The following is a 12,512-nucleotide window of genomic DNA, read 5'->3' on the forward strand; positions in this document are numbered from 1 at the left end:
TTGGCTTCACAGAATCTTTTTAGGTTTTACAGTTAATAAGATTAAATAGGAGATGAACAGTAAAGATACTAGAGCAGAGTTTATTATGAGAAAAAGTACACATGAAGCTCGGCTCCTCACCACTTAACTCCCAGCTCTGTGTACACACTTTCCCATTCACATTTTTTTACTGCTGTTTGCTTAAGGGGGAAAAGTCCCTGCCCAAAGAATGTGGCAGGAGTACATTAGCTGTCTCTCCAGGGCTCTTTCTGTTGGATGGGGCCATGGGTCCCTCCCAACTTTGTGTTTCATTCTAGTCAGGGCTGGAACCCACTGCTGGCAGAAACCCAATCCCCTCGCAAGTAAAGGAGCCATCTGACAACGCTGAATTTGCTGGAGCCTCTTTGGAGCCAATCAGAAGCTTCTCTCCACGAGGGGCCGAGGAGAAGTTTATAATAGGATCACTTTTGTTTGCAATTTGTTTCTAATAGATGCCAATAAGCCAGTTAACTAGCTCCAGTTAATGGACATTTTATTGTTTCTCCCCCCACTACCACACCCCCGCCTTACACATGACCTTTCCCTAGAAGCATTTGTGATGCCTGAAAACATGTATCTGTTCCTGGTAGCCTGAGGGCTTGCTTTCCTCTTGAAAACTTACTGGCCAGCCCCGTGTGGCTGACCAGCGCCAATACTTTGATCATCCTGTCAGCGGGAAATTTACAGCAACATTCGGGCTTTTGTTCCATGTGTATTTCTCCAAATATAATATCTCCCTCAAGAAATCAATGATAAGCTGTTAAACTAAAGAGCATGATAACATCCACAGAGCAGTAAATTAATGGTCTTTTGTGGATAGATGGTTACAGATTTCATCATAAAAAATGGATAAAAGATTACATATCACGCAGAGCGAAACTTTTAATAACTCAACATGACTTTTCTTAATGGGTTTTATTCATTTTAATCATTATAGTGTCAATGATGATTATAGCCTTATTAGATTGTAGTGATGGAGGGGCCTGTTTATGAGATATTGAAAATCCAAGGCTGCTCAGAATAGCCCGGCAGCCTGTGTGGGTTTGATGTGTAACTTTATCTGAAGGAGTGGGGCTTGTCAGGAGAGTTTCAATTAATACTTTTACTAAATTGCTCCTGTCTTTAGTGACCTAGGTCACAGATGACTTAAGGATTCCACAACATCAGCTTTTCAAAACAGTTGAGCTACAGCGCTGTAAATCAAAGGTGCTTGTGAGTGAACGTATGTGTTTAAATAAGGTAGAGCCAGGAAAGCCCTCAGGCAAGGTGGCAAAAGTCCCCCAGTTGGCAGCCAGGAGAATCCTCTTTCAGCCTCCATGGTGCCTCCCCAGGAAAGAGTTATTTTGCTAATGCGATTTAAAAAAAAAAAAAAAATATATATATATATATATTCACTCCAAGAATCTGGAAGAGTCTGGAAGGTTCTCCGTTTTTCCCTCCATGTCTGGACACATGATTAAAATGAACACCAGGACTCCATTAGTAACTGATATAAGGTGTTATTCCAGAGAAATGACCCAGTATCATCTTCCTTAAAAAATTATGATAGAAATATCAATGATATTTCTCAATTAAAAACAATCCTATAAATGAACACTTGTGGTAGGGCTAGATTGTAACATGATCCAGCTGATGCCTTCTTGATTTAAAATTGATTCTTCAGAATGTCTATTTCCATTACATGCAATTCTGTGTCCTAAGAATCATTCCAAATGTTTCTCTGTCATGGGAGTCATCTCTAACAGGCCTCTCAGAAGCAGTGTGCCATGGTGTCCTAGTGCTCTGGGTTTGCATTTGGGCCACAACCTTTCCTAGCGAGGTGGTTTTTTTTCTTTGGCAGGTGACTTGAACTGTTCATCTCCATTTCTTGAATCAGGGAGGATAATAGTCCCTGTTCACCTGCCTTCCTCATAGCATTATTAAGAGAATCAAGTGAGTCCATATTTGTGAGTGAGAAGCTCTTTTCAAATTCATCTTTATATCACCTGGCTTTTATATAGGATTCAGTATTAAAAGGAAAATATCAAATGATTTGATGAAAATTGAGAAGAGCTAAATTCAACCCAAGTGAAAGTTATTTAGCCCCAATTTCAAAAGAACAATTTAGGACCGGAGATTTGGCTCAGCAGCAGAAGTGCCTGCCTGGCAGGCTCAAGGTCGTGAGTTCAATCCCTGGTATCAAACAAACAAAAAGCAATGTAAGTGGAGAAAAATCTAGGATCCCTGCCCTTTCCTTGTGTTGGGGAGGAGGGAAGGGGTGTAGATATTTGAACTGAAAGGACAGTGCACCCCACTATAATGGCATATGCAGGACTAACTATCACCATCTGTTGATAGACAGAGCTGTTAGATTCAGTTGACAGTGAAGGAGAAAGGGAATAAGTTAGGGTGGCAGCAGCCTTGGAATTTAGAAAGGAAGAGAAACTTGTGGAGGGAAGAAAAAGTTGGAGAAAATCCACAAAGTGAGAAGAAATCAAGAATTGGAGGAATGAATGGGTAGCTATGATTAGCAACTGGGTGTCTGCAGTTACCTGTCCCCCTGCCAAAGGGCTGCACCTAAGGAGGGAGAGATGTGGAGAGGAGCATCAAGGGCCTCGGGATCAGGCAGCTGTGCCACGACCTGTACCACCAGTGCCACGGCAGCCCCCAGATGCCAATCCTGTTCATCTACTGTATTAGTCACATTTCTATGACTGGGACAGGCTACCCGATGGAAACAACTTAAAGGAAGAAAAGTTTGCTTACAATTTTAGTGGTTTCAGTCCACAATCAGTCACCCAGTCAGAAACATCATGGCAGAGAAAAGCTGCTTACCTCACGGCATCTGGGGACCAAGAGAGAAGGGAAGAGTCTGAGAGAGAAGAAGGGGCCGGGAACATAAACCTACCCTTCCAGGGGACTATGCCCCAAGGACTTGCTCCTGCTTCCTAACCGGTGAAGTTAATACCCCAGGATCTAAGCACCTCCTAACAGCCCCAGCTCTCAACACATGACCCTTTGGGGGGACATTTTTTATCCAAACCATAACATTTATGCAGGATGTGACCCTGGTGTCAGCTGTGTTTCATCTCCTTGGAGTGAGTATAGTTTGTTTGTATAGTGGTTGGGACATTCAAACAACCTCAACTCTCTCTCTCTCTCTCACTCACTTTTCTTCTCTCTTTTTTTTCCTTTCTTTTCCCTTCCTCTTTCTCTTAACAGTTGTACTGGAAGTTGAACCCAAGGTCTTCAGATTGATCTACATCCTGCTCTTTTCAAATTTTTTTAAAATTTTGATTCACTGGGGATTTAGCTCAGCGGCATAAAGGGCCTGCCTTGCAAGTGCATGGTGAGTTCAATCCCTGGTATGGAAAAAAAAGAAAGAAAAATCAAATTTTGAGTCATTAAGTTGCCCAGGCTGGGTTTGAACTTGGAGTCCTCCTGTCTCAGCCTCCCAGCGTGCTCGAATTACAAGTAGCGCCACCACACCCTGCTAGCCTCAAGACTTAATTTCCCTCTGTCCATTGATTTATTCTTTATCTCCATCCACTCAAACCTCAGCTTCCCTAGGTACAGAGACTCAGCTTGCTGCTTCTAGCCCCAGGTTTCTCCTGGATTCTAGAAATCCATCACCTTGTTATTCATCTTTGCTAAGAGATGTCCTACATCTACTTTTAAAAATAAATCAATACTGTTGTACTTTATCTTCATGCCATGATGAGTAGGACTCCCACCGATCCAGGTGACCAATTTTGGAATCCTCTTCCATTCTCTATCCTGATTCCCCATATCCAGTTAATCATAAATTCTGTCAATTCTAATTAAAAACCACAGTGGCACCTCGGTTCACTAACTTAGTTTGTTTTACAATTTGGTAAAGATGGCTGTGTTTGCGTTTGTGTAGGGAAGATGGCTATGGTCATATTTGTCACCTGATATGGAGTTTGTAAACAGAAGCATCATTTTTTTTTTTTTGTCTTTTTCCTTTTTTTTTTTTGTTGGTACCAGGGATCGAACTCACGACTGCCTGCTTGCAAGGCAGGCACTTATGCCGCTGAGCTAAATCCCCAGCCCCTCAGAAGCATCATTTTGTCAAATACTTTTGTTTGAGAACCAAATCATTTGTGAACAGAAGCATTTGAGAACCGAGGTATTACTGTATATCCATACATTCCTTGCCACTGTCCTAGAGAGGTGATATATCTCTTCCCCTGGACACTAGACTTCTGTGACTGTTTGGACTCGTGGAGTTTGGTGATACTGTATGCCTTCCAAGGCTAACCCTAAAATAGTAATGTGACTTCCACCTTATTTGGGGGACACTTATGCTTGGTTCCGCAAGACATGAGGCTTCCCTGTTATGGAAAAACGTGAAGGAGCTACACAGAGGGTTCTGAGGATCCATGGAGAGAAGTACGCAGCTCTCGCCCAGCTGCTCTGCCCCTCTGTTCTTTCAGCTCCTACTATCACCTGTGATAGGACCGTGTGGCAGGGCCCTCTCCAAATTCTGACCTACGGAAATGATGCAGCGATGACAAAATGATTGTTATTTTAAGTCTCTAAATTTGGGGCAAATCACTATAACATAGACCTTGAATCTAGTTAGGGCAGAATTTTGTGACAATGGGTTTCTCCGTGAGTTGTAAAACTGTGCTGGCATTGTGACCCAGATGGGTCCAGGAATTACAATTTGACAAGTGCCGCTCCAGAAAAGGATTGAAGAAATGCAAGTGGTTAAAAAACAAGCACTGTCAAGTACCCTAAGAGCGACATTTTTTAAAAGGTTGTGTCAGATTATTCTTTTGCCCCAATTCATTCTGTCGTTCATTTATTCTGTTGTTATTCCATCAGTTCAGTTGCTTGAGTCTTTTTTTCCAAAAGGGCAAAGCAGAGATTGTTTTTCCCTTCATGCTAGCTGGTGCTACCTAGCTTCCATCAGAGACATTTAGGTTTGAACTTCTGCTGATCCTTAGACAACACTAAAAAGATCCGAGCCCTTCTGATTTACACATTCAGCAAGAAACCGCCTTCCAATTCTTACAGCCTTTTACATGTTCCATTTTTCAATTTTATCTATTGGGATGTAAAATTTCAGCCCTTTTATAAATTGCCTATTAATATTTAATTCCTTACATCATTGTATTGTTACTGGATAACCACATTTGCTACATGAAACAATAACAGAAGATGCATTAACCATCAATAGAGGACACAAACAGATAGCAATGGTAATATACATGAAAAATAGTCTGTCGAGCAATGCTAGCCTCAACAAGCATGAATTTACAGTCATGTACAGTAGCCACAATGGCTCTCACCGCTGATTCATCCTCTGATTACTGTTTTCACTGCAGACAAAATGGTCTAAATGAACACCAAGACAATAAGTGAACTATCTATCATCTCTTTTATTCTTATTCCAAGCTAGGAGAATTGGCGGAGAGAACAGTAAATGGAGATTCCTGCTGGTTCTGTGTGGCAGGACCCTTTTAAAACACTGAAGGCAGTGTGAATTATTTAAGACAGAGAATAGAAAGTGGGACTTTGCAACTTTCCTGAAGTTTAATGTCGAGTTCCTTCCCCACACTTGACCCACAGTCATCTCACAGTGCAGGGTTTGGGTGGTGGTGGTTTTTCAAAAACTATCACGGTAAGTACATTTGTTTTCAGTGTAATATAGAATGGCCAAGCGAGGAATTAATGAAAGGGTCAAAAGTGGAAACATATATCACAGAGGCAAGGTTGAGAAGCTAGAGAAATATGCTTGATTAATCAGAGAATCACACACAGAAGTAATTTTGCCTGCTTGATAGCTCCAGTGCATGACATCTCCCAGGCATTTTAAGTACTGAGACTTACTAATCTTCCCTGACCATTCCATAACCAAAGCAAACCAACCCCACTCCTTTCATTGTGATTTTTTCTTATCTTAATGGCAGCATAATTTTCTCCTCTCCTGTGGCTCAAAACCTTAATTTCTATTACTTTGTCCATGTACTATTCCTGTTATTGCTAAAAGGGAGGGAGTTATCCCAAAGCAGGGGTAACTTAAGTTTTGGGGACCCTCTTCTAAACAAGCATTTTCCAGGATTCTAACCAGAGGAGGAAAGGGTACCATGGTGGGTTCACAAGGCTGTAGGTTTTGTAAAATTCAGAAAAGTAAGAGATTTTAGGTGATTCCCACTTGCACTCAAACTTCTCCTTGGCCATATTTTCCCTCTTGTCAAATGCCAGTTCAGATAGAGACTGAGTTAAGGGGAGGTGACTTGAGCTTAGAGCGTTCATGGGACATAGTCGTGCTGGAGAGGTACTCCTGACTATAATGATTGCTGGCTGTCCCAGGATTGGGAACAACTTCTAGCTTTCCCCTTCATTACACTCTGCTGGCCAAAAAGAAGCAAGTTCAGGCTTGCAGTGCATGATGCTGTGCAGTTGTGGAGGAGAGAGGGGCCCGCACAGGGAGCAGTGTCTGTGGAAATGTCTTTCTGTCCTTAAGCTTGTAAACTTACAAGCAAGGGATTCTCTTGTCAAAGGGTCTACACACTAGTTCTGTCCTATCAGCAGAACCATCTAAATATATATATATATATAAGTGTGAGTAACAAAATATGTAACACTAATGTAATATGTAATATATGTAAAATAATGTGATATGTAGTATACATAAAAGTGAGAATAATAAAATAAAATGTATCAGCCTCTGTCAGACATGAAGCTATAGCAGTACAGCACTACAAACAGAAGTATGTATATAACAACTCATATGTAAAAGAAAATAGAAATGCTTTCAATTTGGAAAGAATCCTAAAGATTTATATGGCTTCATCAAAAATGACTTTTGAGTCAAAGGAAAATTTTTGAAGCTACCAATAAGAGAAAAGATTTCTGATAAGCCAAGTTGGAGGAAAGAAGGAATTGTCTTTCTATTCTCTCTGAAGAAAATTATGTGTACTGTAGAAAATTTATCATATGAAGATATCAACAAAAATTATATCTATGAAAAAATAATTATAGTGGTTTGTCAAGCAGTTCATTAAAACTATGGGCCTATTAGTGACTTTAGTAGTATTTATCAAGTTTCTCTATTTTGTAATATGTTTTATCCTCCCAAACAGATATTCATGTTGGACTTGACATTGTTTTAAAAAAGAAAGGTGCCTCACACCTGTAATTCCAATACTTGGGTAGCTGAAGCAGGAGGACCACTGAGACTTTGAGGCCAGCCTAGGATACACAGTGAGTTCAAGGCCCTCCTGAACTACATAGCAAGACTCTGTCTCAAAAAGAATTAAAAAATAAAAATGGTCCCCAAGTTATACAGACTTTCTACCTCATCAAACTTGCACGCACCTTAGCCTAAGACTACGGATTCTTCCTCTGTGATGATCCTTGACTTCGCTGCAATTTTCCACCTAGATCACTTTTCTTCCTACTTCATCTGTTTATGTGTGACCTAGTAGAGGAGGGACCTAAAGTGGCTCCACTGTACCTTCTCTGCTGTCAGCCATTTTACTTGGATATCAAATTACTCCTATTAATAACAAGTACAACTCGTTGAATACCTTTCAGGTGCCAGGAACTTAATAATAACTGTCTTTAATTTAAGAAAAGAGCCCTAAGAAGTAAATCTCACTGTCATTGGGTATCTGACGAAACCAGGACTCAAACTGCTGAAGTGACTTGCTTGTCATTGCCACTTTCCTGCTACAGGGACAAAATACCCAACACCCATGACTTTGGAGAGGCTTATTCGGGTTTACTGTTGGAGTCTGTGATCAGCTGCTCTGAGGCAGAAATAAGACGGCAGAGGAGACGCTGCTCAATCCGTGGCAGCCAAGAAACAGCGAAAGAAGGGAAGAGCAGTGACAAGAATACACCCTTCCAGGTCACACCTCCAGGGACACACCTCCCACCAGCTCCCACATTCAACACCCCGCCATCAAGTTCATCAGTGTATGAATTCACTGACTGTGGTACCCTCCAAGAGCCAATCACCTCCAAACCCATGTCACTTTGGAGGGACGTCATAGATCTAAGCTATGACCTTGGCCAGGGTAACAAAGTTATCAGATGACAGGAGCAGGATTTAATCTTAGTTTCTCCTGTCTCCTTTGGATGGCAGCACATGGCCTGTCCCTTAAAGCAGCTTCTATCCCTTTATCTCTCTGCAACAAGATGCTGTTCTCTTTCCAGGCTGTCTTAGTTACTTGTCTCTCACTGCTGAGACAAACACCCAAAGTTAAAGGGGAAAAGCTTTATTTAGCTCACAGTTTGTAGAAGTTTCAGATCATACTTGGCTGGCTCCAAGACAGGGTGGCATGGAAGACAGGCATCTCCGTGGAGAAACAGTTCATGGTGGGCAGAAGGTAGCAAAGCAAGCAAGGGACCTTAGCAGCTTCTTTCTACCTCTGTCCCTCACTTTGGATTTTTTGTTCTGTTTTTGTTTTTTGAGACAGGGCCTTGCTCTGTGATTCAGACTGGCCTTAAACTCACTATATTGCCCAGGCTTGCCTTGAATTCACTGTGATCTTCCTGCCTCCGCCTCCCAATGCTGGGATTACATGTGCAAATCAACATATCCAACTTTTTTGTTGTTTTGTTTTTGAGACAAGATCTTGTTCTGTAATCCAGGTTTGCTTTTAATTCACTATGTATCTCAAACTGATCTTGAATTCATGGCAATCCTTTTGCCTTAGCCTCCCTAGTGCTGGGATTACAGGTGTATGTCCCCACACCCAGCTTTTTCTGCCCCTTTTCTGCCCTATCTAGGCTACTGAGATGAGAGTGGTGCCAGCCCAATCAGTGGACTGATTCACTACTCACACACCTTTAATCCCAGATTCAGCCACCTCTGAGAAAGCCTCACTTATGACCCCATGAGGCTTTGGGTAGACATCTAAATACAAACCATAACACAGGTGAATGTGTTACCTTTCTTGTGTGTATATACCATAATCCAACCAAATGGAATTCCTTGATAGTCCGTAAACATGACACATCTTTTTCTTGTGTGGAACCCTCCCTTCTATAGTAATGCCTTCTATTTTCTGGAATCCTGGAATTCTAGCTCCACAATCCCCCAAAGGGATGGGACAACTTCTCTGCAACACCAGAAGCATTTTAGCTTTGCTGTTAGAGACAATAGTAATTCTGTACTTCCTTTTATATGAGCCTCGCGGGTAACCTTCTTCACATTGTTACATCATCCCATGTACAGTTTGCCTCTTACCTTTAACATCATAGACATTTTTCTTATTTTGACATCAACAATTTCCATGGCTAATGATATTTTATTTATTGATATAACTTATTGAAATATTTCCTTATAATTAGACATTTTTGTTTCAGTTTTTGTTAGTGTTTTAATTATTGTTGTTCATTACTATTCAAATCAGCACTGGAAAGGACGTTTTTAGAATACAGGGTTTTTTTTTCCATTTATGGAATTATTTACTCGATACAATTCTAGAAGTAGTGTTACTTCTATATTTCAAAATGCATGGACATTATTTGATCATTCTGGCTCTATTGCTTTCCAAAGATTTGCATAACATTACTTTTAGTAGTAAGTGATAATTACTAGTTTTACCTGGTAGCATTAGATGAGAGAATTCAATTTTTCTGTTTTTGCCATCTAGCAAATTGTTGCCTCTGACTGATTGACTGATTAACTAATTGATTTTGAGGTTGAATGTCCTTTAAAATTGGGACCAAAGGAAAGAAAGGAAACCAGATGATTTATATGAATAAAATTATTTTGAAAATTTTAAGTTGAATGATGAAGGAAGGATACATGAAGCATTTATGATGGTTATGACTATGAAAAGTTTATGTTTGGTACCAATTGTAAAAAAATTTGATGTATAAATATATCAAAGTTTTTGAACCACAAATCTGTGACCTGACAATCAGGTTCAACTGGTTGATTGGCTGAAGGTTTGCAGATGCAAATATTGCCACTATGCCAGATGTGTAACTGGACAGCCACTGCCAATTAAACAAGGCAGGAAATTAAAAGGGTTTAGGAGATAATTGATTCTCTAAATTAGCACGTCAATTGGTCAAAATTACAATACCTGTTGAAGTTACTTTAAATTATACTCTACTAGTAATTAGAGGCTTTGCCTCATGTTCTATGAAATATTTCTTTTTGCCGATGAAGTACTAAGGGACTGGTAATTTAGGCAAATAAATGATGATTGCCTGATTAAAGTCATTAAATTAATATAAAATGTAATGGCAATAAATTATCTGATAAAAGAAAATCGTTTAATAACTCTTTCGGGAGGTAGCCAAAACTACATTCCACAAATATTTGGATACAATTTCCCAAGGTCCAGCGCCTCATTCCATTTTGCAGATTGGCTTGATAGGTTCATAGAGCTATCTTTTTTCTTTTACTATAGTAATAAGTAATTGTGTCTATTCCATGCTTTTGTCATACCTAATTGCCACTTTATTGTTCCCGAAGGGCAATTGGATGAAGAGTTTTAAAAAGCTGAATTTAAAATGACTAATAAGTATTAAAAGAAGAACGCAGAGGTTGCAGAGACTGTCAAAGCTTGGTCCAATTTCCTACGATTACATTTTCAGGTAATTAACAATAGGTCATATAAGCATATATTGTTGAGGGAGCAACTATGCTTTTACAAGCTCTCAAACACGTACTCAGTCCCATTGTGACACAGGCAACATGGTGTGAGTTCCTTAGTGTTTGACAGACTGTCATGTGCAATACTGGTTGTTCACTAGGAAAGCAAAATTCTCTCAATACGTAGTACAGCAGGATCCACAAAAGAAAGTGAGTCTGAAATTTTCTATTGGCTGCTTTGCATACTTTCCAAGCATTGAGATGATGGTAGGATTTCTAGCATCTTACCGGTGGCTCCTGTTTGCTCTGTAGAAAGACTATAGCCCAGTCTATGTACCCTAGAACAGAGGTATCTGGAGAGCACTCATCTTTTCACTAAAAAAAAAAAAAGATAAGTATCTACTAATTGCAAGACCACATTCTGCACCAAATGATGCTTTTGCATGAGTGAATAATGTGGCTACATTGAACTACAGTGGTGGTCAGAATTGTTCCCAGGACTCTGGGACATGTGAATTTTGCCTAAAATTTAAGCTTCTATGGCACCAGTGAGCCATGTAAAAATGACACGTAATTTTTGAGACATCTTTTCATAAAATGGCTTTTTTCTGTATCCTGGGTAAAAGCCCGTAGGTAGGAGGCTGTACATTTCTGGGTTTAAAACTTTCCACGAGTTGGTGAGTCTACGTTTCTCACTGCGATGGCAGTTGTCTGCCCATGTGAAACACGACATCGTATTTTAAAGGAGTGAGCAGATGCTTTAAAAATGTTTTCAAAATAAATGTTCCAAATGTCAGTTCGGTTTCTGGGTTAAATTGGCTCTAAATTACCCTGTTCTAAAGCAGCATTTCAAAGCTTTGGGAAGCCCTGTCTGGGGCCTGTCTAGACCTCAGAATTGGCCTGGTTTGTTTTAAAGTTTCAGCAAAGGGCCAGCCTGCTAGATTTGCCTACTGCTAGGGGAGGCACATGTGTGAGATGTGATGCAGATTCCTAAGGTACTGTTTTGTTTTGTTTCATTATATCCTGCATGCAAAAATAATTTTGGAAGTGCTATCATAGTATGTTTTGTGTAATTGCATCATTTATTGGCTTCAGAGCTTCTTAAGAGAAGAAGAGCAAAGTGATAGATCAAAACCAATGATCCAGTGGAATGAAAGTACCAGATTCTAGTCCTACACCATAACTAACCACTGCAGAACTGGAGTAGTCGCCCAACTTCTTTGGTCTCCATTTCTAAAGTGAGGCATTTGGAATTTAAACTCTCTTGGTTCTCAGTATCTATGACATTGCAAAAGTGCTGACAGGTTTTCTAAATTTTATTGTATGCTGTATGTTTTCACTGGAAAACAAACCAAAAATTCAGCACCAATTATACACTGGGCAACGCTACAGCTCAGAAAGGACAGCTGGGCAGTTCTGAGTTAGTAAATAAGGGCTTATGGAAACTCAGAAGCTCATGCAATTAGGGCACTGAGCCAACCCAGGTAATGTATCTTTCACAATCAGTGTGACGAAAGAACAAAATTGAATTATACTTTTTAAACATAAACATGCTTTGTTTGGTTTTTTTTTCTAAATAAAGTTTTGGAGAGAACTAGAAACACTGATCCAGTCAATTAGCTCATACCCAAGCAGTTCTGCTTTGCATGCATTTGACAAGGTAGAACATTCATAAATAGGTATATTTAAGCACCTGTCAGGGCTGGATTGTGTAATAGTCTGATATGTATGACCTTACATTTCTTTAATTACTGCTTAATGTAGCACCTGCAGTATAGGCCAAGCACTGTGGGTTTTGTGAGCCCACTTCTCACTGGAAAGATGGAGGGTGTCACTCAAGTCTGTTGCCTGGTCCTTTCAAGTTGTACAAAACAGGTAGGTCAGCAACTGGGCGCCAAAACACCTGGCACCATGCTGGACCCTG

The sequence above is a fragment of the Cavia porcellus genome, unplaced genomic scaffold, assembly GCF_034190915.1.
Source record: "Cavia porcellus strain 051 isolate PalLab524CR breed Dunkin Hartley unplaced genomic scaffold, mCavPor4.1 scaffold_2, whole genome shotgun sequence".
Lineage (NCBI taxonomy): Eukaryota > Metazoa > Chordata > Mammalia > Rodentia > Caviidae > Cavia > Cavia porcellus.